The sequence below is a fragment of the Haemaphysalis longicornis genome, unplaced genomic scaffold (genome assembly GCF_048455015.1).
Source record: "Haemaphysalis longicornis isolate Haplotype H1 unplaced genomic scaffold, Haemaphysalis longicornis Haplotype H1 scaffold_1, whole genome shotgun sequence".
Taxonomy (NCBI): Eukaryota; Metazoa; Arthropoda; class Arachnida; order Ixodida; family Ixodidae; genus Haemaphysalis; species Haemaphysalis longicornis.
Window position 1 is genome coordinate 161,697,939 of NW_027526203.1, and position 23,229 is coordinate 161,721,167.

At 48.8% G+C, this 23,229-nt stretch overlaps 1 long non-coding RNA gene across 1 annotated transcript; it reads left to right on the plus strand.

The window, feature by feature from the left end:
- The first annotated feature begins 1,795 nt into the window (after window positions 1–1,795).
- LOC144167020 (uncharacterized) lies at window positions 1,796–15,500 on the plus strand. The gene is made up of 3 exons (XR_013321822.1): window positions 1,796–1,998; window positions 12,411–12,707; window positions 15,372–15,500. It is a non-coding gene; the product is annotated as an uncharacterized LOC144167020 (long non-coding RNA).
- Window positions 15,501–23,229: the final 7,729 nt, after the last annotated feature.

Here is a 23,229-nt window from a genome sequence, read left to right on the forward strand (position 1 = left end):
TTTTTCCATGATTCAGACAGAGTGCATGGTTTAACGTGGCTGCGACGCTTGCAAAACTCTGCCGGTCATCATGAGTTATGATTTCACCGTCAAGCCTAGGGGTTCCCAAAACCAAGTCGCCGACGTGCTTTCACGCTCACCTCTCCCGTCATGTCCGCGGCAATGTCGGCTGAAGTGCATGCTGATGCACGCTGGCGCGCGCTCGTCAGCAGGGAGGCCCTTCTCGCGGCTCAACGAGCCGAAGGACTCTGCCGTACGGGGATTGCGCACCTCGGGGCAGCAGGGCGCTGCTAACATTGGCAACAGCGGTAAGTTTAACTCGTATTTGCTCGCACAAGGCGGTCTCTTTCTGCGGTATATTCCACAGGCAGGTGACAAAGTTGATTCACCATTCTGTCTTGTCATACCAAGGGAGCTTAAGGTTTTTCTCAGTTATTTCCACGACTCGGGAGTGGCTGTACGCAGCTCCTGCAGCAACACTTACTATACCGTACAGCGGATGTTACTTCACCAGAACTGAGGTAGCCGGAGCTGTCACGTATGTGTGTCAGACAGCGAAACCACGCGTTGTTTTCCCGCTCAGATTGATGCATCCTATCAGGAGAGGAAGCCGCTGGAAAAGCGGTTGCTTCCTATGTCGTCGGCCATTACCCCCGCTGCGACTGTGGTAATTATTTGTTTATCATTGCCTGTGACCTCCCAAAATGGGTTGAGTTGTTCCCGCTAGGAACTTTCAATACCCGGAACATACTGCAATGTCTAGTGAAAGCGTGGGCTTTCGCTTTCTCGCACACCTATTAACTCATAATGCCGCTTATGTAGCGAGAAAGATGCTTGACGTCAACTGCCTTGCCAGAGGAGTGAAACACAAGCATACGACCACCTGTCACCCTCAAGCAGGCACTACCGAGCGTGTGAACCGCAACCGCAAAGCCGTGCTAATCGCGCACACAGAACAACACAGATAGTGGCGCTAAGTTGTCTGAGATGGTATTTACAACACGAAGCACTGTCGATCGTTCGACCGGGTTTTGCCTTTTTTTAAATTATGGTGGAGAAGAAGCAATTTCTTCTTGACAGGACCATTTCTCCCAACCGGTGGAGGTTGATTTCCAGTATGTCTGCTGACTCGGCTCATGCCACGACCACCAGTGCGCACCCAAGAGAGACTCTGCGCACTGCTTAGGGAATCTGGACGTTGCCTGGCAGGGGGCCCAATACAAGCAGGACGCCCGAGATGTCGGCTCGCGGTTGGCAAACTGGCCCTCCGTCGCGCCCACCGTTTGAGTGGCACTTCGACAAGGTTTGCCGCGTCACTATAGCTTTTACATGGGAACGTCCATTTACGGTTAAAGAGAACCTCTCTTCTCTGACGTATGTTTTACGTGACGGCAGCACAGGTGATCCTGGTGGCCCAGTTCCACATCAGACTAGAAGCGGTATAACGCAGACAAGACGAGCCTTCTCTTTAGGTTACGCCTTCTTATTGCGCCCCTTCGTGTTTTGTCACGCCAGACCTTTTAACATTGAAAAGCATACGGCTTATTTTTCGTCTCTTTCGTTTTTTTTTTTTTTCATTTTTCCTGCATTACATTTGACTCGATCAGTTTACGCCTGCTGTTTTAGTTTTATATTATTGCATCCCCATTGGACTCCGCTTTGCAATGAATTCAGCACCCTAACTCCACTTCCATTTTTCTTAATCCAGCGACCATGCTTGTATTTCCGGTGGCTGCACCTTCTTCAATCGTGGACGCTCCGTCCGTCAAGGCCCCGGCCTGTCCTTCTCAGCATCGTTCCCATGGTACTTCCTTCTCCACCGGCGCCCTCCTCCGCACAGTCTCGGCCCGGACTGTCTTCGATGGAGAGTGGACCGGCTTCGATCTGGGCCGGACCCACCAGCAGGTTCGGGGGCCTTGCGGTGCTGTTGCGTCGGTGGCGGTGTGGTGCTGCTGTACAGAGCCCCACCTTCGCCCAGTCAGCGGTAATCAGAAGGACGTGAGTAAGCCACCGAACATTTTTTTCTTATACAATTTACGTTGCATAACATTATTCAGAGTTGAAATGAAACGGGAAGACGATTTTTTTTTAGTATTTTAGCAGAGCGGAGAACCGGTCCCGGTGCGGTAAATGGCATTCGTTCATCGCAACAGCGCGTGCGCTGAAGAGCCGGAACCGGTACAGCGCATGCGCAGATGTGCCCCGCAATATAGCAGGCATTGTATCGGGCGCGGTTTCCTGCTCTGCTATAAGTCTCTCAAACATCGCACGCTAAAACTGATTCGGCCCGTACGATCAAGCATGCTTGCTGGCCATGCCACGTAAAAAAAAAAAACACACACACACTAAGTAGTGGCACATGAACTCGCGCTTTATGAACGCGTATAGGCGTAGCAAAGTTCTATAATGAGCCACTCAATTTTTTCGTCAATAATTTACGAACGTAAGCAAAATACCCAGGAAGCGTAACAATTGCTGATACCAGCGCGCAGCATAAGGCTCAAAGTAAAAAAAGGAAGCCATTTCAGCAATCTTTTCTCCCAATGCCACAATAATTGCAGGGAATGTGTTTTACATCCTTTCGTTGGAGAAGCCAAGTCATCGGATACGAATTAATAGGCGCAAAAGGTTGTGTTGACCAGCCCTAAGTGCCTCAATTAATCTCGGCAGCTGTTACGCCGAATGACTGGCCCATGTACTATCATCAAACAAAAATTGTGTTATTTAATTATATATTTATTTTATTTTTGACATACTGCAGGCCCCACACGGGGCCAAGCAGGAGGGGCATAATCACTCAAATATAAACAAACCGACAACACAGGGTAAAATACAGTAACTTGTAAAACATACTGTCCCAATTTTCTATATGTTCAATCCCATCAATGCTGCAGACAACAGATACAGACAGGATTATTCCAGTCGAATATGGTGCGTGGGAAGAATGAAAATTTGAAGTTGTTTGTTCTGGCGCTGTAGGGGGCCAGGGATGCACTGTGTCGAGCTAATGAAGAGAGGCAAAAGGCTTCATTTCTCCCAAAGTGCTGGAACAAGCCTCAGTTTATCTATTCGCCTCTCCTGTCTCGTAAAATTATTCGATTGTTCTATAACGCAGCAGCATCTTCTAGGCTTGACCGCTGACAAGGGCCGAGCGCATAAAGGGCGTGGAAATTTTGCGGAAGAGCCAAGGGTATTTTTCTCTCAAACAAACAACTGGGAGGCTCTGGTTTCCCACTTGCTTCATGTGCCATAATTACTTTTTCGTGTGTTTCTTTTTCAAGCATATCCTTTCATTCGACATTTGTTCCCTATCGTTTTTTTCTGGCGACAACCCCTGCATGATAAAAAAAAAAGGGGGGGGGGGGGGATAACGTGCTAAACCGCTTCCATTTTGAATATTTGCACCCCTTCCTCCCCCCTGATTTTGGAGGAGAGGTTTAAATGCTGTACACGGTCGCGCACATTGTATGTTCATTTCTCTTGGGAAAAAACAAAAAAAAGAGAAAGGCCCATATAATAGCAGTGCACTTGCGTTTGCCGGTGTCGTGCTCTATCTGCGAAAAGATGTTCAGGTTCGGGAGTTTGTTAGAGGACGCTAATGTCAAACAAAAACAGCTTCGAATGAACTTACTTGTGGTAACAGCAGGCATCATAGCATTTAGGACCTAAATTTGTTGTCGTTTATTCGGAATCAACATTCGGCGAGTCAGAGCTGCCACGTCGACTTCAAATTGAACTAGGAGTCGCTAAAAGAAAGCGCCAAACAAATTCGGCCGCCTTCGCAATTGAGATGCGAAGACTGAGGAAACAGCGGAGCTGCTGGTCTTCACTAGCCTTAACTTAGCTTTTCTTAGGTGTGCCCCTTCCTTAAGGAAAAGATGGTTAAAAAGCCAAGCTTTCTCCATGCACGCTTAGTTAAATTAAAGTCCACAATCCACCCCCCCCCCCCCCCCTCAAGTTCAAAATCCAAACTGCAGAATTCCGAATCCAAAGCCCACTTTAACTCAGCGAAAGTCCATAGCTTAACGCTCGCGCTAAGATCCCAAAGAAAAGGCTGTGCGTCCCGAATGCGATGGTAGCGCAATCGCACAGACTCCGGTTTCATAACGCGAGGAACCCAGGGGCGGTATAGTCAAGTTTAGTCTGTTTGGTGTACGTTTCAAAGTGTCCGTTTTCAGGAAATCCCGATTGGCTCAAAGCGAAACAACCAGGTTTGACGCAATGCAAGCAAGGCGGATCTATTGCGTTGAACCGCAGCTTCTCTGAGCAGACGTTTTGAAGCACACAATTTTGACAGTTTTAATATGAATGTACCGGTTATCGTCTTGTTGTTGGCTCGCCGGCGGAACTGGAGAGAAAAAAAGTTATGTTGACCCGTTCGATAGACCCGCAGAATCATTCCGCCTCTCGAGAGGACTGTGCGGTGGCTGTGCGACGACTCTGCGAGACGAATTTGGCCGGAACAGCGCGGGCTCAGTGTCGAGGGCAAAGGGATATGCGTCCTTTGTTTTTTCGCTACCGGTGGATTCCAGTCAAGCGGTCGGTAAACCGAAGAAACGATGTCGCTGTCGCAGCGCTCCGTGTTCCGGTGCATCCACGCCGTTGCCATCACGCAGTGAAATAAACGATCGTCTTCGAACTTGATAGCAGTCGAGCAGAGGACCAACATTACAAAGGCACTCAGCATGAAATTTATGAACTTTTATTGGTACTTGATTAATAGACGTACCAGCCAAACGTTTGCGGACTTGACGCCAAGCAGACACCTACTTAATTAAGAAACAAAAATCAATCAGGACCGTTCCCACATTATTTAACTCGGAGGGTACCACACAAATGCCAACGCGGTAACGAACCATCCGAGTCGATTGTAAAAGCTCGCGTCAGCATGCCGCAACTGCGTCGCTGCCGAAATACGTAATGGAGAGTTATTATCTTGATACACGCTATTGTCATGGGCATAAAAATCGGGGTACAAAGCGCGAAAAAACTACACTTTACTGCCACAGAAAACTGCTGGCTGCAGCTACCATGTTTCGACATTCGTACCTTTGTGGTGAAACTTTCAACTTCGTCATATAAAAATCTTATCATGAGGGTGAAGATGCGGTCACTGCCAGGTGTCATGGTGAAAACACAGAGGCGTTTTGGGACCTGTAGGGGTTCCTTGATCACACTAAGCAGGCAAGACCGTAAGTCATTTCTTATTCTAAAATGTTCCGGAAGGAACGAGTGTAGCTTGCCGGCAGATTGCCACCGGACCTATTGATAGTGTCCTCAGTCGTATGAATAAACACGGATTCCGAAAGTAGTCATCTGTCATCTGTCTTACGTCATCTGTCATCTTATGTAATCTCATCTGTCATCTGTCTTACGCTTATTTATTAACTTCGAAAGCTCCGCTAGTTTGATTCTGTCAGCTGGGGTGGAGATTGTCATGCTTTGCCGTTTCCTAATTAAATCGTTCGTCTCCAGGGAAAGTTTACCGGTATCCTGTCTAGCGATCGTTCCACCGACTTCTACTGCACACTCCGTGATAATGCGTGTAAGATTGTCGCTGGCTTCCTGCGTCGTAAACTCTGCTTCCTCTGTTAGAGCTGAATATCCGTTCTGCAGCGCGATCCTGGATTCTTCAACTTTCCGTCTTACTGTTGGTTCATTGATCGGCTTCTTTCGTACTAGATTGTTACGGTCCCTCCTCAATTCTAGCCCAATTCAAGATCTTACCATACGGTGGTCCCTACACATCACCCTTCCGAGCACTTCCACACCCTGCACGACGCCCGGGTTATCGCATAGTATGAAGTCAATTTCATTTTTATGCTCCCCATTCGGGCTCCTCCACGTCCACTTCCGGCTCTCCCGTTTGCAGAAGAATGTATACATGATGAGTAAATTCTTCCGTTCGGCGAACTCGACTAGTAATTCCCCTCTGTTATTTCTAGAACCCAGACCACAGTTCCCAACTGCCCTGTCTCCAGCGCGCTTCTTGCCTACTTCAGCATTGAAGTCTACCATAACTATACATATACTGCGGCCTGATCCCGGCGACCATTGCCGGTAACGCACTCCCTCATTAGAGCAGGACTGGCCACCCTGGTGTGGTGTAGTAATGGCCACAACCTCCCATGAATACGCCAATTAACCCACGGCAAAGAGTATGGGCTAACGTTATTTTCCGTTGTACGAACGGGCAATCATTGCTATGGCCTCAGCAGCGTATACATGTATAGGCTGACCTCTCGAGGGATACGGAGCGGTAGAGGACACGGGCGAAGGTGATCGGAGCCCTGGCTCCTGATGTTTCATCAGCTTTTTAGCGAATGATGGACATATCAGCCCCGGGTGTAACTACTCTCGAGTAGTCCCCCTAAATGAGCTACTTATTATGAGAGCGCGATTTTAATGGTGGTCGCGATGCGCATCACCTATAATTGTTCTCAGCCCGTTTCTGTTGACCATAGTGCCATTATCGTGTGTTAACTCTCTCTGTCGCACCTATTTTCCTGTCGTTTTGTTTTGTGCTTCGCACGACGAAAAGAGCAGAGCGTGGTTTCATAATCTACGTTAACATCGGTTTGACTGTAAGTGGTGTATACACAAAATCTGCCGCTCGGATGAAGTTGCACAAGGCCGCAGATGTGCCGTGGTGGCTTCCAAGAAACAAAAATAAAATGAAATAAAATAATTAAAGATAAGATATACTTGGTGAACTTTTTAAGATGAGAGTTAAATTAAGGAGATGTCTCTTTTTCCCACTTTAGAGAAATTGGCGTTTGATCCGTCGAAACTATGAGGCATGCCATATATTAATAAATAATCACTGATGTCAACCACATGACGATTATGAACTCCTGCTCCCTCATTTCTTTTGTGGGTGAAGCCCCTTAGGGGCTCGGGCTGTCGGCGTCTCATACCGTCGTCGTAACCGTCGTCTCATGTAGTCATGGTACTAAAACACCGGGACACTCGTTTACGCCTCGCGCTAGGACGTAACGTGTACTAAAAATGGCCGCGTATCTGCTCCTTTCGTTTAAAACGTCGAACAAAGACAATAGTCGACAGGCGCCCCTGCCAAGTAAATGCCTCCCTTCTCTTTCCCGCTTACCTCTCATACTGTTCTTCTCCTGTATCGTTCCTCCCAAGACAACACGCTACAGGTTTTCTCAAATCAATTTAAATTTACCGCGTTCCACTGCTCCAAGTCCTATGCCTTGATGCCAGCGCTGCCGTACAGCTGAGACGCACGTGAGTCGAGGTACCCTACTACAACGTTTCTAGAACTACGTTCCCCTACTACACGAGCGTTCCAAGCGGAACGTGGAACCTATCTAGTCTAACCTTTCGTTGCTGTTGCTGTTTCATTTTTTAAATGCCGCAAGGTAGCGCGGGCAACAGCAGGCGACGGTTTTCTGCAGTTGATGTAGTATTTCATTTGCTATCGTAAATACCAAGCATTCATGAATTTTTTTAAATAAAGCAACCCTCCAAATATCACTTATGTGTTCATTGATGGCCTTATATTTGGGTAATGTCTTGTTCTTGTTCAAAAATGTTGACAAGTATGAACATTGGCACCGGACTTACACATTTAGATTTGGCTATGGGTATATAAGACTATTGCACAGCTTCTGTTTCACTTGGTTGGGTGGCTGAATCGAGTCACAGACAGACAGATAGACAGACAGGCAGACAGACAGACATACAAACAGACCGCAATTTCTCCGTTTAATTAGCCCAACAAAGACTACCGTCTTGAAAAAACACCGGGACATTCGTTTGCGCCTCACGCTGGAACGCTTCGTAACGCGTACTAAAAATTGGCTGGTGATTACAAAGCTCCGTAATGCGATATTTGGGCCTTGCTGTTTAGCTGTTTTGACTGTGCAAAATATGTTGGGGCAAAGAATTTCAGACGGACATATTTGTACGGTTACAGAAAATTTGTATTTGCACCGCCATTACAGATGCATCGTTACATCGAACGCCACTTCATGGAAGCCGTTTCACCGAACACCTTTTCATATAACGCGCTTCGGTAGGACGTCCATCAAGTACATTTCATCGAAATCGGTCCTACACAATAGAACAGAGTCTTCAGGGCGCATGGAGAGAAATAAATGAGATTTTTATTTTTTAGCACTCTTATTTCATCCCGTTTGTTTTGGTAATTCAGGTAGACCACTTTTAAATCTGTAGAAACTGCTGATTTGTTTTATTCAAACATGGAACCGAGCACTTTGGCACGTGAATAAGCATTGAAGAGTTTGCTGATACTGGCATCTATATAAGTGTCTCAGCTAACGATATCCAGAACGGCGTAAAAAAAATGGAATTGACAACTACAGTGCGTGGGCGTCCGCAGCTCTGTCTTGATGGTTACCCATACATCTTCGACAAAAAGGTCGAATGTAGAGTTTATTGGAAGTGCTGAGCCGTATCATCACCATTCAGGAATGAAGGCAAGCCGACCAACAATAACGCAGAACGCAAGAAAGCGCAAAGGCAGAGGTCTTCCGTGCGAATGAAACTTTAAAACGGATTGCTGCTCGCACTGCTAGCTCTGCTGTACAGATCGTCCAGGCAAGAGCCGATATTCTGGAGGCACTTCCACGTGCTAGGCTTCTAGGTGCATACTTTTTTTTCTTACTACGCACCAAGTGTCCGGTTCCCTGAGAGCTGAAGGACACCAAGCCAGTCCATGTCGTGACACGCTGAGAAAGCTTAACAGGGTACGAGCGTCACAGTTTCCTCCGGAGCCAAGTGACCTAGCCAGCCTAGTCGTTACAGACTTTTCCGTATTGTCGGCGAGAAGAACTTCCTGCAGTTTGCCAGTAAATAACTTTTTGAGGGCAATTTCTTATGAATTGTGACAGTGATTGCGTTTTCGTACACTTTTATGTCATTGTACGATGTAGTTACATATACAGCTCATGCGAAGTAAACTTATTTCAGGTTTGTGCCAGTCAGGAAATATGATTTTACTGCGTCCTAAGAATTTGTTCCTTCTGGCAATTTGCGCGATCAAATACAATACAGAAACCCAATTCCAGAAAACCGAAAAAAGGAAATGACAACAAACTTCAGTAATAACAACACAAAAGGCAGCATCACCCGAAGCGATTTCGCCGCACTGCACGTGGCCGGTAATCGCCACAGATGTGGCAGTGACAAATACCTGTGCTTGAAAAATGAGCCCTAAATATATACGACCCTGAAGTTATAAAGCCTTTCGTGCTTTATGCACCTCTTGATGGCGAGAAACCTTTAACAGATGCAATAAATCGTGACCGCAGCTTCCGAACAACATTCTATAAAACGGGCGACGTCACTTCGATGAAACCACGTTCGATAAAACGGTCTCGATGAAACGTTCATGCCTTTGATGAAACGGCGTTCGATGAATTGTAACGTACCCCTTATACACCGCATGATTTGCCCCTCCGCAGCTTGCATGTTAGTTGAGATGGCCCGGAATTTTTTTATTGACGTATTTTCCTCAGGAAGCGTAATGGTCCCACTGGATTCTGTTTGCAATGATTCCGATATGGCTGATGAGATCAGGGGTGTAAAATCTACGCACATTATGAAGTGCGTCTACACGAATGCGACAATAGCGCGACATAATGGTTTTCTAGCTCAACGCATTTACGTATAGATGGGGCCAATATGATAGGAAGGCGCATCTTACAAATGCGGTATACGGGGCTAGGTTGGCACGGCCGGCTGTACCCCCGTTCGTCACATGGCCGTTTGGTCACATAGGATCATTCGTCATAGGACATTTAGTCACTTAAGAAAGTTCGTCACAGGAACACTGAAACAAAATGTGGGGTTTGTTTTTAGACGTTAGAGGTGATAAGGCGTCACTCATTATCGTCTGTCGTGTTGCGTAATGGTTGCTGACTAAGAAAGTTTAATTTAACTAATTTGCACACGTTGTTCTCATAAACCTTGCGATTCTCACAGTCCTTTTTCAGCAATGTGGCGTTAAGAAGTTTTGTATTATACCTTTCCCTACCCGCGTGACACAATTCTTTTGGAAGGAGAAGTAACATAAGAAAGAAACAAGCGCGTTAAACCAAAAAATTAATTTCATCCAACACCTGCAAAAAAGTAAAAGGAAAGGCCAACCTACGAACACCGAAAGGGTCGACCTGGTACGAGTTATCAGGGTTGAAGAGACTAACACCCCCCCCCCCCCCCCACCCTTCATGACATCCGCCCAAAATGATACTTCCAGACGAAATTTACAAAAACGAGAAGGTCGGTGCTACCACTTTCCCTATTACGGGACCACTTAGAACCAGATGCATGTTTGACCAGTTTTCCTATGACGAGTCGGCTGTGACGAGTGCGCCTGTTCCCACGGAGGGTGCCCAAGCCGGCCGCAACACTGAAAAGGGGGGTCGCGCGTTCTTCTTTGTAGCCCGTCTTCCGAGAACTTTATTAGGCTACGTCCCTACCTCACTTTTCTGTCTAGGGTTGTTGAACTCGTATCTATATTCTTGATTAAGCCAGGTCACACTACTTGCCCACTCTGGCTTTCATTCTTTGCTGTACTTTCCCGGATGAACGGCTGAAAAGAGTGAAAAAAGTAAACGTGTCCCTCGCTCCTCTCTTTTGAGTCGAACCATCCTACCCACTTCCACATGCGTTCAAAAAAAAAAAAAAAAAAAGAAAGAAACATGTGTGCATTCATTTTGCGCACTTATGACGAACTTTCCCATTTGTCAAACCGGCCTATGACGAATGATTTTATATGAGCAGACAGCCTATTACGAACCGGCCTATGACGAAACACCATGTGATAAGCGGGCCAGGACCAGTTAAGACTAAATAATAATTTCCAAAAATAATTGCTTGGTGCAACGAGTGGTAGGGCCGTATCCTGGGACGGCTTCGGGTGGCGCATCGTTTCAGCTAGGAAATGCGACGCGATACTGATGCATCCATGCAAACGACCACGTTCTAGCTCTGGTCAATGTTACGCGTGTACATGAAGCTGGGGGGGGGGGGGGGTGATGTGATTGCTAGCTTGCACGTGGCCCCCACTGCCGGCGGACTGGGGGGTGGCGGTTCCGGCTGCCTAGCTTGGGTCTATCGCAATTGCAGCGGCGACTGGGTGCCAGGCTCACTCTCTTGGTTATTCAACGCCCATAAGAGCTTCAGCAACTGCCGAGGTACTTTGAGGGCAAGTTCCTCCCAAGAGTACTGATGCGTGATGCGGACGCAGGCGCGGACAGTCTGGGCGGCTTGGTTGATGCTTGGACTTCACATTCGATCAAAATTTGCGGTGAAAAATTCCTGGTGAGTTCGAGGAAACCACACCCTCCTGCACGGGGAGTGTGCGCCTGGCTGGCTGCCGACACGGAGGTTCCTGGTCCGGAGTATCAGGTCCAACGCGGGGGGCTCGTGGTGGCGAGGTCTCGAACTTAGACATGGTGACGCAATGTTTGCGTGTTGCAGAAAGCCTGGTATCGATCTTTTTTCGGGAAGCGAGTAAAGGGAAAGTTAGTACACCGACAGGGGAAACTCCTTGCTTAGTAATGGCTGGTAGGCTCGGACTGATCTCAGTCTTGGCTCTTGAGGCCGGACTGGCTCCTTTGCTTAGACCCATGGCATTCCTGAGGACTTCTGTCCGATACGCGTGGACGAAAACTTGGAGAAAACAGAACATAATGCTGGTCATGCAGGCCGATGAGCGATCTGAGTTCTTTATACAAGTTCACAAACAAACTACCGGCTCCCGGAGACCGTGAAAAGCAGGAGTTGTAAGAACCCAACTTCAGGATCGTTAGTACCACTCATCAGGACTCGTTAGTACGCGAAGGCTATGGATCCGACTGGTGAGAAGGCGTTAGGGCTGTCACCCCCAGTTAAGTTTTCTCTGTCTCAGACGGTCGGAGCTGAGCAAGGAGACCATATGGGTGAGCGGTAACCCTGTTGCAGGGGCCGCAAAAGTTGCAACTGGCACTGTCTGCCCTCTGAGGTGAGAGCTCAGTCCTGGGAAAGATTCAGACATCTTAGATTAGATCAAAAGCCCGCTGCTCTTATTCCTTTGTCCCTTTTCCCTTTCCCTTCAACCAAACCCATTCCGCGTCATGCCAGGGGAGCTCAGGGGGGTCTCTCCGGGCCCGTTTTCCTGGCTGTGGGTCACTGAGTAGCTTTTCCCCTTTATGTTACATCACCCTGATGTGGCGAAAATTCCACTTGCCAATTGGCCTATTTATTTATTTAACGATTGGGTATTAACCGATTATACGTGGGGGGTAGCGGGAGGCACTTGCCCCATTTAATCAGTGTACATGAAGCTTTGTGTCGGTATCTGCAATGCATTCACAATAGTTCAGAACTAGGTTTTTAACGGCGGAACTGTTCTAAGTCGAGCCTTGTCGCCTGTCCGGCAGTGTCACGCAGGGCACGTTCCCGAACACCAACAGAGGACGCCCAGTTTCACCTGGATGGGAGCGGACCAATCAGCTGGCGCTGAAGGAGGGGAGGGTATATTGCCGGCGTGCGTTCTTTCGCCCAGTGGACTCCTCACAGATCCAGTGGCAGCGGGAGCTTGCCAGAGAGCAGCAGCGCCGACGACGCGAAAATCCAGATTTTCGACAGCGGAAAGCCGAAGCTATGTGCCGAAATTGAGTCGCATCGACAAAAGTCGCGTCGACAAAATTGAAGCTTGCGGCAATGACAGCTTTCTGGTAAGCGGTTTGTGCATCTCAATCTAATGTAAATATATTTAAAAAATACTGAAATTACCCGCTGGGGTCACTCTATCATCACATAGAGTTTCTACTACGTGTTTGTTTGGTCTACTTCTTTGTCTGCGCCCAGATCCGACAGAGTCGACAGGCACTGAATTTTTATATTTGCTTTATAGTATTTCCGCTTGGTACCATATTAACTTCGTTTATGCAAAATGAGCTTCAAGAGTTAATTGTCTCTTTGGAAAATTGCTGTGGCGCCTGCATATCCAATAAACAGGATCGGTAAGCTCACACAAACAAAACAGAGTTAGCAGTTATAAATAAGCACCCGATAAGGGTGACGACGGCTAGAAGAATTCTACCAAACGAAACAGTGCAGAAACACGATTGCGATTAACTGTTCAATACAAATATGCCTGTTTCCTGCAGCCACTAAAAAGTCAATTATTCAATTTAGTTAATTAAGCCACCCACTTCAATAATTACCACCTGATTATGTGCCCCCCTATGCGCATAACCTCACTCTAGAGGTGGCCTTCATGTAGGTCTAAGCGCATAATTTTAAAAAAACCTGTTGACTCAACTTTGATCTCCCTGTATATTAGCCTAAACTAAAGCGCTGAAGCTGACAGAACATTATTCCATTCTCATTTGTTTACGCCTAAATACAATAAAATACCTCGTGGGACAAGCTGGGGCTCATAGTTTTTTTTTTAAATACAGCCCGAAGGACAAAGAAAGGACTCTTTCCCTTTCTTTTCGTGAGTTACCAAACGAAAAAAAACTTATAAATACACCCGCCACGGTGGCTCAGTGGCTAAGACGTTGCGCTGCTGAGCGCGAGGTCATGGGTTCGATTCCCGGCATCGGCGGCTGCTTTTCTGATGGAGGCGGAAAGCAAAAACGCCCGTGTGTTCGAGATTTACGTGCGCGGTAAAGACGAAAATTAATCCGAGGCCCCCCACTACGGCGCGACTCATCGCCTGTCTAGTGTCGGCGCGTTAAACCCCCCAAAAAATCAAAATAAAGGTTATAAATACGGGCTATTGTGTTTTAAATTATTCAGTCCATGCTCTATGAATCGCTTTATTGCTAATATAATGGGCTCTAGCGAATTCTGATTGTTTATAGGGTATAACGCGCCGACACTACACGCGGGCTATGAGGCGCGCCGTAGTGGAGGCCTCCGGAATAATTTTCACCACTGGGCATCTTTAACATGCGCCGAAATCTAAACACACGGAAATTTTCGATTTTCGCCTCCATCAGAAAAGCAGCCACCACGGTCGGGATCGAACCCACGTCCGTGGGCTCAGCAGCCCAGCGCCATAGCCACTGAGTTACCACGGCGGTTGCTGTTGCGAATTCTAGCAGGTTTCGTTCATTAATGTGGATCAGTGCCCTGCTTGTTCTTCGGGCCAGCAAAAAAATGTATTGTTGGCAGGTTCTTTTAGTGCTATCAGAACAGGGAACCAGTCTGGGATGAGCTGCCTAGGCACATCAAACGTGTACAGCATCACTAACAATACGCACGAGCGTATAAAGCGAATTTTTAAGTAATAACTGCAATCTAATATTGGAAACTGGGGTTCAGCTTTTTTTTTTTTTTTTTTTGGGGGGGGGGGGGTGAGGAAGGAGGACACTGTTTAACCGTCCTGTCACTATTGTTATTTGCTTCCCATGTTTTCTTTTCCTCTGCTGTTCGCCTTCTCTATCTCGGCAGCTTCAAGCCATTTATTGTTTGCATTCGTCTTAAAAGTTCTCCGAATTCCTTGGAATTAGACAAGGTTTGCGGGCATATGAAGATTCGTGGTAAATATTCTTTCTAGAACAGTTTTAAATTCTCAAAACTAGACGCGTTGCATATCAGAAATGTAGATACGTGTGCCATTTACTTTTTTTGGAAGGCTCCCTCACACCGTATTGCTCATTTTGGTGACAGGGATGAGTACTGCGTGTAAGTAGTTCGTTCGTTTACGTTTTTTTCACTGCGAAACTGTATATGGCTAGGGTCCAGCAGATCCTCTGGCGACAGCAAGCGTAGACCAAAGATTTTACAGATTGGACAAAAGTCACAAACATAAAAAAAGCTCCTGCGGCCTCCATATTTTGATATGACGTCTCATATTTTGCCTGGAGAAATGTGTTTCTAGCAATGAACTTGGGTTTAGGGGGAAGCCGACTTGAGGCGCATTTGTGTTAACTTGGTCTTTGTAAGCTGGTTTTCCCACATTGCGTGTTTTACGGTGAAGCATAGGCACCTACAGAAGTAGTATGGTTTGGAGCCCCACTTTATACTCCCTTCAACCGTGACGCCGCTTTCTTGAGTCGTGTATACTCCTCTCCACGCGCGGCGTCCCTCTTCCCCCTGACATTGCATAATGCCGCGCGCTTTCCTGCGGCCGCCCGTGAGGCATTCTAGAGCCTCCGCCGTGATTGGCGTAGCCGTGTTATGATAAAACGTCCTTGTCTCTACCCACCAAAATGTGTATCCTTAGTCTGTCACGTAGAGACCACGCCACTGCCCTTATAATTCAACTTAGCAAATACCCAATGTAGCCGAACCGCAACATAGCAAATTCCACCACAGCGCCAGCTTCACTGGACTTCCATCTTCCCAGTACGGAAGGGTTCTGATTTTTTTCATGTTCACTGCAGTCTCGGTATCATCAGCTGGGCGACGTGGCTGTGGTTCCCATTCGAAGGAAGCGGATGTACCCCGCAAAAAGCCAGGATGGCAGTCAGATCAACCGGAAGCAGCATGGCTGGATGGGCAGCATTTTGGGGAAATAAATCTGTACCAAACTTTATTGTCAGCACATGCCTTGTCAGTGCGTGAATTTAATTTTGCTCTTTTGGGCTCAAGTAATTGCTGTTGCAGTGTAGAAATTTTGAACTGGGCTCTACAAACTGATGTCTGGCCTAATAGCCTGCATCTCGTCTCACTATTATACGGCTGGATGAGTGCATGGATCGCAGACGTAGATTTGCTGGATCCCCGCTGTGGTTGAATTCCGGATATGGCTTTAACTAGCGTACAGCAAAAGTGCAAAAGCTGATCTGCTGGAAAGGTTGAACAGCCGGCCGCCAGAAAAAGTTTAATGGCTGCTCTGCGACAAAGGTAAGCGTCCAGAGATCGGCTGTGCGCCCCTGGGAAATGCAATGGTCAACGAAGAGCAGCGCAGATTGAGTTCGGGCTGCGCACTTTCTGCGAAGTAAGGGCGCGAGAAAATTGTTGCGCCAGACTTTTAAAGCCGACATTTAGCCATGCACTCTGTGCTGCTTCATGAGTAAAAAGTAGTACTTTCAAGCAAAAATTACGCCCACCTCCCCTCGCGGGAACCCTGGTGTGATGCGACGCTGAGGGGGGTTCAAGCGCAATCGGAGAGCAACCGTCGACCGAAAGGCCGCCGGAGAGCGGCACACCGGTTATATGCGCAGCGCGCCCGAAGGAGAGGAGACCGCGGAGAGAGAGAGAGTACTGTGACATGCGCAGCACCGCGCGCCGCGCCGCCCACCGGCGGAGTGAGAGCGCGCTGGGCCGCACACCCGCAGATGTTGAGAGAGTGTTCGCTCTCACCTGGGCACGCGTCGGCGCCAGTGCGTCTGCCGCGGCTATGACGCAACACAATCCAACACAATCCACTTTAATCCAATCCAATCCAAATCCAATCCAAGCCAAGCCAAGCCAATCCATTCGAATCCAGTCCAATGCCCCTCGCGAGAGAGTGTTCGCTATCGGAGAGGAGAGGTGGTGAGCGGAGGAGAGTGCGGACGCCGACGACGGACGCACGCAGGAAGGACAGGGCCGCCGACAAGAGATGCTCTCAGCGTCGCATCTAATAAGTGAACAAAATCAACATTCAGGAGTTAACGTGTTCCGCATTAAATCGTGGGTTGTGTTGTACGGCATACCTTTGGCATATAGCTTGGGCATCTTTGATACGAGTGTGTACTCTTCCTATATTGTGCAAACTGCAAATAGGTTGCGAGACACACAAAAAGAAAGCGTGCATCTATAGCAAAACTTATACGTAGTGCAACCGCTCCATGTATGTTTCGGGGAGCTAGGAATAATTTGATTGGGTCACAGGGAGTATTCGAGAGAAAGCAATAGCTTATGTCCGTTTCGGTGTGTTAAGAACCCGTCCGATTACATCGCGATGACGCTTGAGGGCACATGACTACGTTTTAGCACTGTAAACAAGCACATCGACACGGACATTTCACCCAAAAACACACGCTGTGAGTAATCGTGTCTTTTTTGTGTGAAATAAAGCGAATGTGAACAATATGTTAGTAGTTTATTAACACAAGCCCAAGCTTACATAGTGGCATTGTTAAACCAAGCGAATGAGCACGCATGGGCAAGTAGAAAAAAAGGTCCGAGGTGGACGGACGCGACAGATATATATAATGAGAGTGCCAAAGTATTTTGGAGCGAAGCTCTTTAGCAAATCGTAATTTTTTGTGTCCGCAGTTAAAAATACAAAGAAATTTCCTGGCTCCCGCACGTAAGCGCGGGCCTCACGGTGACCGCCCGGCAGGTAAAAAAAACTCCCCCCACCTCCCCGAAGGGGATCGTGCGGAAATGCGAATGCATTGGGTGCACCGATGAGTGCGCTGCGGCAAGCAGTAACGGAGAGAGGCGTGCGCTCCACTGCATTTATATACATTTTCCGAGCGCAGCGAGCGGAGAGAGGGTACGCGGAGAGGAGAGAGAGACCCGCGCAACACGCCCGCCCCGCGCGCGAGCTCTCTCTCCCGCCGAGCTCCGCGATGCGAGCGCCCTCACACGCCTGAGCGCGCTCCTCCTCTCCACTCACTCTCCGCTACTCCGCCCGAGCTCCGCGATGCGAGCGCCCTCAGACGCCCGAGCGCGCTCCTCCTCTCCCCTTGCCCTCCGCTACTCCCGCCCGAGCTACCACCTGCTCCGGTTGCTAGGCGTGCCACAGCTGTTGCTAGGGGCGAGGAGGAGCGCGGAGAGATAACACCTGCGGGCGCACGCCGACGGAGCACGACAACCGCCGACTAAGAAATGCATTCGCATTTACGACGACGACGACGACGAAGGCAGAACTACGAGGCGCGCGCTCACGTGCGCTCGCGCCCCGACTAAGAAATGCATTCGCATTTACGACGACGACGACGACGAAGGCAGAACTACGAGGCGCGCGCTCACGTGCGCTCGCGCTGGAGGAATGCAGGCGCACGGCGGCCAACGGAGCAAGACAACCCCCGGCTAATAAATGCATTCGCATTTAAAAAAACAAGAAAATGCCGAACGGTCCTGTGTGCGTGCCTCGCGGCGACCCCCCAGCGTCACCGGCGCAAGCCAGGCACACCCACTTGGAAGATTGGCCAAGATTGGCAAAAAAAAAAAAGGTCCAGCGTTCGCCGTTACCGCGGCAACAGTTGCTGGGAACGAGAAAGACACGTCATAGCTTGCGTCCCTCCAAGGTGATGCCCAATGATTATCAGTGCCAAAGAAATGAAGGAAGCTCATCTTTATAGCAGCGCTGAAGGTCGTTGCGGCAGCGAAGAAGAAGCAAATCGGCTGCAATCATGGACTTACGCCGCCGTGACGGTGGTGCAGGTTGCGTTCGGCTTCGCCACCTTCAAGTCTTACGCGTTAGTGTGAGCTTCCTTCGTTTTGACGGTGGTGCTGTGGGCCATGTGACTGGGAGGCGTGCTGCGTAGCTCAAGCTGTTACTTTTTCTCACGCATATCAGGCGTCGAGGAAAGTTATCCGCTGTTCGTGCAGTGTGCAAGGCTGTCGGGAAATATTGTGGTTTCGGCGCATTTTTGGCGACAACATTGTGGGCTAGGAGTCAAATTGTTTTAGTAATGTTGCCGGTGTGCTTCCGCAATATAAACGTTCCTTACCATATCCACAGCCTAGCCGATAAAAAATCGAACATTGCAAACTCCCGTGCAAACGCACAACGGGATGACAGCAACTCAAGTGGGATACAATGCAACCGTCCAAGCGCTGAGTTGGTTTTGCTTCTCGCAGTGGTCTCTTGTGCACCCGCCCTCCATTAAAGTGTACCCATCTATTACGGAAATAAAACTATTAACGCAATCACGATTTAAACCAGTTGTTCAGAACTGGTTTGTATCTGCGCAGGGAAACTAAACAATGAAGGAAAAATTCGGGAAAGCTGATGAAAGTGCAGAGAAAGTGATTCGCCATAATATGCTGTGGCGCCGTTATCCGCTCACTGCTACCACCCAAAGCAATTCAAGTTTACCGCCTCCATAGGGCTCGCGCGCCTCCTGCCTGAAACAGCGCCAGCAGTGGTTCTGTTCTTTTTGTGCTTGCTTTTCCTCCCACACGTGCCGGCGTTGCACTGCCACTTGTTTTTGCTTCCTCGCAAAAACCAACCCAACGAACGTTCCGAAATAAATGAGCGCGGGTGCTTCCGGTTAATTACGTATGTTTTGCGTCAAATGTACCTGCAGTATTTTTTGCGCTGAACAAAGGGGAGATGTATGACAAGCGCCGGCGTTTTCGGAGTTTCAAACGGTTATGACTATTTAAACCGTTTGATTTTCGAAGCCTCTTCGGGACACCGTACGACGGAACGCCGGGCTGTACTTGCGTCCGTTATCTCGCGGCGCCGCCTGATTCCGGTAGTCGTTTGACATCGACTGTTACAGCGAGCTACGACGACAAGGCGAGCCCCTAAAGTGCTCTGCACTTGAAAGCCCAAGTAACTTGCAAGTAAATTTGGTAGTGCAAATAGTTAAAGAATTACAGTAAGGAGCCCGATTATCCAATCTTTGAGATAACGTAAAATTAGCTGTGAGCTATTGAAAATAGCTTTTAAAGCGGCCGTGAAGGTAAAATACAGGTTTGCTCAATTTGAAAGAACTGGCCCTTGGCAGCTCATTCAGTTCCATTCCAGCGACGATAGAGGTGCTTTTAACCGAAAAAATCCAAGAAATTTGAAAAACTACAATTTTTTTAATTCAGTGACGTAATATAGGCACGATGGATGTATTGTGGGAAAGCACTAAAAAAACATAGTATCAGTGTGTTAACTGATTGATTTATTGCAGGGTTTAACGCGCCGATGAGGCACGCCGTAGTGGAGGGCGGCTCCGGATTAATTTTGACCACCTGGGGATCTTTGACGTGCGCCGAAATCTCGGAACACACGGGCGTTTTTGCTTTTCGCCTCCATCAGAAAAGCGGCCGCCGCGGCCGGGAAACGAACCCGCGACCTCGTGCTCAGCAGCGCAACGCAGTGTGTTAACTGGACGTTAGCAGCAAAGTGATGTGATCAAACGGAACCATTGAGAGGCCCCACTAGAATCGCTCCGTCATCTTTCTTGGCGGTGGCTTCGGGAATTTTCCGCCAGTCGCACAAGCAAGGTTCTGCGGCTTCATAGAGAAATCGCCGGAAAGTGGCTGGGTATCACCACTGCTTCATCTGTTTTCCTTAATATCTCCGTTATATTTTTTGGAGTTTACGATAAAATTAGTATCATGGTTGTCGGACAAAGCAGTGCTTTAATGAACGGAACTTGTATTTCGTCTTCCCGGGCCCTTTCAATATCCTCACCAGGCAATATAACGTCCTCATTCAACACGCTCCTGTATTCCGGGTTGCTCCCAAGGAAAGGGGCGACTTTTTTTCGCGCGCCCATATGACACGAACCACTTGCCACGCTGCGTTTTAGTCAACCATGCTGTGCACAATACCGGCAGTTGTTACAGGGACGTGAGAGAAATGTTTATTCCTACATATTAGCTTCTTTCGAGCGACGAACTGGAAATGTCCAGTTCTTTGACTCAGTGGTGAGAGGGGCTAACCAGCGAACCATAAGCAGCATAAGCACAGAGAGCAATGGGGTCTTACATGTGTAAAGGCCCAGCCCAGCACTCTTTATATGCGTCGTTCAAAGTATCGAACTGGCACGTTGCGCGTATTGCATCGCTCAGCTTCCCCCAAGTGCGGTATTCACAAAATTTGTACAGACGAAGCAAATTTAGAGACTACATTTGGGTTAAATTGCAAAAAAAAAAAAATGGTACCATCTGTCGACACGTCGCTCAAGGAGCAAGAATGCGATGTGTTTTGCGTTGAGAAAAAGTATGAAAAATGGTTTGTGTAGAAATGTCACAATTGTAATAAAAATGTCCCAAAGCGGTGTACTTTGATGGCATTTCGACACTTATGTGCCCTAGTGGGCGCAAACATAAGCGCCGTTTTATGAGGGTGATGAAATCGGTAATGGTGGTGGCGGTAAAACATCTTTATTGAGCAAACACGGGAGAGGGAGGGGACATTTTTTCCCTAAAGGAATAATGAAACGGCAAGAGAAACGAATAAGAAGAATATTGCCCACTCAAGATTGTTTAGTCGCTCGCTAAAAGGGCGGATAATTTCCCTTTCAGGCGTCCCAAAGTAAGCGCTCCGTTATCTCCCTAGCGCTGTTCCGACGCTGTCCTTTCGTCACGTGCTGTTATAAGCCGCTGTGCTGTTAGATCGGTCCTCTCTATTTGGCGTCCTGTTTTGGGGCTCGCCGTGTCTACGCCGGCCCGCATCCAAACGGAGCTCGTGACGCACGGGTTGCGCCGTTAAGCAACCGCGTAACGGCATTCCCGGAAACTATCGCTTCCCAGCCGCGCGGCGCGTTGTCGCACACACGCACGAGGAACTCGCGCGCGGATCTTGACGCGGGCCGGTGAGCCAATCGTCTGGTCGAGGAAAACGGCACTGCCTCCGGCATCGGCACGTGGCGCAGCTTCCGAGCATTCCCCCACTGACACACTCGGCGTTCGCTTTCTGCCACGCGCCTGCCTTTTTTCTCCAACCACGCACCTCCATAGTTTAGATTTATTTTTTGTTCGCACTCGTAAGATCACCTTTCCTCCTTTGTCCGGTCCGATCAGCGCCAGCTTTCTTCGAAAAGTGTTCAGCGGTCCGTTGCGTTATGAATCAGCGCTTGGTATCGTACGCGGGTCGCGTACGTCACAGTCACCCCGCTCGTGTCGTCAAGCGTCATAAATTAGCGAGCACGGTGCGTGGGGCTGTCTGGTGAAGTCGCCAGCGGCGAGAGCGTGGCCGAAGGCATACTAAGCGCGCTTGTCCATGCCTTAGTTTTAAGTATATTTCTTGGTGTGGCTAGAAAAAGAATAAGAAAGCCACATTTTACATGATTTGAATACAATTGCAAAATCTTGCGTTATTGGCATCGTTTTCACGGGGGTACAAGGCAGAAGGGGACGAGGTGTGAGTGGATGGAGGGGCTGTGCCGATGGTAGATGGATGAGGAGGAGGAGGAGTGAAACTTTTTTTTATTATAAGAATAAAAGAGAGTTAGGGCCTGTGGCACTCCGCACAACTGCAGTCCCTATTCCGGGCCCCTATGGTCAAGGCCGTCGCTCTCGCCCGTTGAGCTAGAGCCCTTTGAGACTCCAGCCCCGAGAAATTTAGCAGGGCTGCCTCCCATACCTCTCTGGTAGGGGAAGGGTTGGGGGATAACGCGGGGTTGCTCTGGCATGCCCACACCATGTGCAAGGTGTCGGACGCCTCTCTACAGTGCAGACACCGCCTGTCTGTTTTAGGGTCGAAATGCTTTGCTACTGCAGGGCACATAAATGTGTTCGTCTGCAGGCGACGCAGTATTCGCTCATCGACCTTGCTCAGACCCTTTTCAGGGGCTGGGTAAAGCTGGCGGTTATCGCAGTAATGTTTTACGATTTCTCTAAACCGCGGAAGTGGTTTGCTAATCTCCGAGCCCGGGAGAGCATGGGTGAGGCGCCCGGTGGGTAAGCGCTCGGGCAGCCGCGTGCGCGGCCTCGTTACCTCTCAGACCCTGATGCCCCGGAGACCACACAATTTCTTTAAGTGCGGGATCAGCGAACTGCACCACTCGTTTTAAAATACTGTCGGGCAAGGGTGGTACCTTGCCCGCTAAATAGCCTTTTTCACAGGCTCGGCGAAAGTCCGTGATTATAGTCATTGACTTCGGGTCCGAGGCGGCGAGCGCTATGGCAATGGCCTCAGCTTTCGTTGAGTTCGGAACCCTTTGGAGAGCTCATCGACTTGCTGGTCCCTGTGAATTACAGCGGCAGTGAAGAACCTTAGAGGCGACGGTCCTGCCACATCAACGTAGAGCACACCTCACCTATTTCCGTATTTCCTTTCAAGGGCCCTAGCGCGTGCTTCCCGCGTGCCTTCGTGAGTGCGCTTTTCCCCGTTACGGTGAATTGGATGCACCCAGAGCCTGTGCCGCCACAACTCTGAGAGTTTGCATGTCTCCTCTGGAGTGCACGCGTGTTTGATTTGTAGGCGATCGAGCAAGCGGCGCCCCGACGCCGTCTGTGCGAGTCTCGTGTACTTTTTTGTGCGATGGGCCTCTCTCAGCTCTTGATATGAATTGAGCAACTCCCAGCGTTGAAAACCTGGTGTTGGAGGTAGCCACCGAGAGGTCAAGGGCTTGTTTTGTGGCCTGTCCAATGATGACGTCAATGCGATTGCATGCTTAATTAGCTACCGCC